Here is a 4,167-nt window from a genome sequence, read left to right as displayed (position 1 = left end):
AATAGAGAAATACGGGATTTTATACACAACCTGACCACTTTTGCATTACTGTCAGAACATTTTATTTCCTTTTCGAATTTAAAACCTGAAAACCCCCTCAATTTACTATTTTCTAAGCGTTGCATAATATTGTCTTGTTAAATAGAAGGCCATGTGGACTCGATATTTTTTATTACTGCGACATTATCGATACACTTGCTGAGAAGTCTCAGTTCCCTACAATTCAACTTTCTCATCATAGAAAGTGGCATCAAGTTAATGCTAGCTCCTAATTCATACAGAGTATGACCAATTGTTAGTGAACCAATATAACATGGAATAGTTAATCTACATGGATCAGTGAGTTTTGGTGGAAGCTTTTGTTGGATTATTGCACCACACTCTTCCTCCAAAGCGATATTCTTATCATAATTTAATTTACGATTTCCCAATAAGAGATCCTTCATGAATTTAGCATAACTGGCATATATTCGATAGATTCAAAAAATGGAATGTTAACTTGTATTTTTGTCAGCATCTCCATGAACTTTTTGAATTGATCCACTTTCATTATCTTCTTTGGTTTCTTTTTCAAGATCAGGTAAAGTGGTTTGATATAGTCAGGTAGATCTGAGTTAGGTTCATTTATGATTGGTTTCTTGGTCCTTCTCAAAGGTGAGTTTAGATCTATGAGTTTGTAAAAGGTATTCCTCTTACTGAGTTTTTGCTAATTTCCTCACTTTTTTCTCTTTGTTTTTTTTCATCCTCTTTTTCAACTATTACCTCTACTTCAATCTCTTTCTCACTTCCACTTTCAGGTTTTATCTCATATCTGGCCTTTGGGTTTAAAGGTACCACTCTATTTCTCAACTTAATGGCTTTGCAACTCTCATTTTTTGGGGTTTCCTACAATGTTTCCAACAAATCCCTCCCTTGAACTCGTTTGTGTTGCCATTTCTCTAGATAATTGACTAATTTGCATTTCTAAATTTTGTATGGAAACTTTGGTGTTCGTACTCATGATGTCATGAATCTTAGTCATTTTTGCTTGCATCTTAAACATTGCTTTGTGATTCATTCTCACCTATTAAAAGCTTGCTTGAGTGGATTTCATAAAGTTGGGTCAAGGATTCTGCAAGAAGTGATGGTTTCATTTGTGGTGCTTGAGGAACTTGTGGAACTCCCTGATTAACCGTAAAAGTTTTATTATTGTGAAGGAGAAGATCGATCCAAAACACAGCGGAATTTAAAAAGATTCTTCTTTAGTGATCCTTACGAATGGGCATGATCAGTGATAGAATCGTTACCTCTTGTGGCGATTGAAACCTTTGATGTAGATCTTCGGAGCGATCACGAACGTTGAATAGTGGCAACGCCTCTACTCAGTCCACACGAACGGATTCCTTCGATCTCAGTGCTAGCTGCTACGAATGAAGGCTTTGAGTGAGTGAGTGAGATATATATATATATATATATATATATATATATATATATATATATATATATATATATATATATATATATATATATATATATATATATATAGAGAGAGAGAGAGAGAGAGAGAGAGAGAGAGAGAGAGAGAGAGAGAGAAATGAAATTGCAACTACACAAATGCTTCTACACAAGGGTTCTATTTATAGAACCACTTGTGTGGGTTGCAAGCTAAAAAGCCCACTTAAGTGTATGTGGCCTATATCTTATGATATGCCAAAATCACTTAAGCGTGTGGTACCTTACCATATTTCGTATTCTACTTAAGTACACCGTACCTTACGATGTTTTACAATTCACTTAAGTGCACTGTACCTTACGGTGTTCCTTAGTTACTCTATCTCTCATCAATCCGTCCTTTTGTGTGTGACCCTGTAGGTTTTTGCGATATTAGAAATTATATTAAATCACGTATTTAACATAATAAACAGTGAGCGGTATCTAGAAACACATCACTGCTACCCAAGACACAAAAATGTCATGTGATCTGACAAATCCTTTTGTGATAATACTTATGTGTATAATTACCCTTTTACCCTTATGTCTATATTGAACACAAGGCATAGACCCTGTCCTCCTTGTCCAATTCAATATTGGGCCCGTAGACATTTATCCTATTACGCAGGATGGGCAAATTCCATCTAGGTCACTCATGTCTCTCAACATGCTTCGGGGAGTACCAATCAACTGTCTTTATGGTCATCCAGTTACGAACAATGTTTGATCAACAATAAGGCACTCGACTCTACATCTAGGGTACATAGTGGTTTCAGGTCAAAGGATGGTATACACAATTATCACCATGAGAATAACTTATGACACTTAGCATAACATTCTATATAGTATTCTCATAGCGGGTCAATCCAGTATAAATATTACTCTCAATATTCATACTTATGTTTAAGACTTGATAACTCCTTATCCATGATCCATGAGATGTGATCATCAGTCTATATACATAATAGTCTTAATGCTTTAATGTTATCCCACTTCACAACAAAGCTTAACTATGGATAATTTAAGAATAATGTCCTTATGTTTAATAGGATCTCATGATTAAGTCACACTTAATACATTAAACGGACTAGCTATTCTAGGGACTTTATTAAACAAACATAATAAAAAAAAGCCTTTTATTATTAATAAATAATTCGATACAAGTACCAAAAGTATTGGCCTCTAGGACTTACACCAACAATCTCCCACTAGCACTAGAGCCAATCAGGCATACCCCTAATGCCCATAGATCTAGTATGGCCATCATGCTTCTGCTGCACAAGAGGCTTTGTTAGTGGGTAAGCAATATTGTCAAGTGTATGTACTCTGCATATTTTCATATCTCCTCTATCTATTATCTCTCGAATGAGGTGATAACACCTAAGTATATGTTTAGATCGTTGGGAAGATCTAGGCTCCTTAGCTTGTGCGATAGCACCATTGTTATCACAATAGAGACCAATGGGATCCACAATGCTAGGAACTATGCCAAGTTCACTAATGAACTTTTTGATCCAAACAACTTCCTTTGTTTCACTTGAGGCAGCAATATACTCGACCTCAGTTGTAGAATCAACAACTGTATCTTGCTTTGAACTTTTCCAGCTCACAACGCCATCGTTTAAGCAAAACACATAACCAGATTGTGATCTAGAGCCATCCTTATATGTATGGAAGCTAGCATCGATGTATCCAATGACAGCAAGCTCTTCCTAACCTCCATATATCAAGAATGAGTCCTTAGTCCTTCTCAAATACTTAAGGATATTCTTGACAACTACCCAATGAGCATCACCGGGATCAAATTGGTACCTACTCATTGCACTTAAAGCATACGAGACATCTGGTCGAGTACGTAACATGGCATACATGATAGATCTTATTTCAGATGCATATGGAATCTTATTCATGTGATCCCTTTCTTCCTTAGTTGAAGGGGATTGTGTTTTTGATAGACACGAGCCATGTTGCATAGGTATGAATCCTTTCTTGGAATCATGCATATTAAAGCGTCTCAGCACTTTGTCTATGTATGTACTCTGACTTAGGCCAAGCAGTTTTTATGATCTATCTCTATAGATCCTGATTCCTAATATATAGGATGCTTCACCTAGGTCCTTGATAGAAAAGCATTTCCCTAACCAAGACTTTACTTGTTGCAGGGTAGGGACATCGTTTCTAATGAGTAATATGTCATCTACATATAATACCAGGAAAATGATCATGCTCTCACTAACCTTCTTGTAGACACAAGGCTCATCTTCGTTCTTGATGAATCCATATTGTTTTACAGTTTCATCAAAACAAAGATTCCAGCTTCTGGAAGCTTGCTTCAATCCATAGATTGATCTTTGTAACTTACATATCTTTTGGGCTTCTTCTGGTATGTCAAATCATTTAGGTTGTGTCATGTACGCATCCTCAAGAAGATTCCCATTAAGGATAGAAGTTTTGACATCCATCTTCCATATTTCATAATCATGATATGTAGCGATAGCAAGTAAAATCCGAACAGATTTAAGAATTGCAACTGGTGAAAAGGTTTCGTCATAGTCAACCCCATGAATTTGTTTATATCCTTTTGCAACCAGTCTTTCCTTATAGGTATGTACCTTACCATCCATTTCAGTCTTCTTTTTGAAGACCCACTTGCATCCTATAGGGTTAGCTCCTACATGAGGCTCTACCAAGGTCCAA

The sequence above is a fragment of the Lathyrus oleraceus genome, chromosome 1 (genome assembly GCF_024323335.1).
Source record: "Lathyrus oleraceus cultivar Zhongwan6 chromosome 1, CAAS_Psat_ZW6_1.0, whole genome shotgun sequence".
In the NCBI taxonomy this organism is placed as follows: Eukaryota; Viridiplantae; Streptophyta; class Magnoliopsida; order Fabales; family Fabaceae; genus Lathyrus; species Lathyrus oleraceus.
This window is presented reverse-complemented; position numbering follows the sequence as displayed.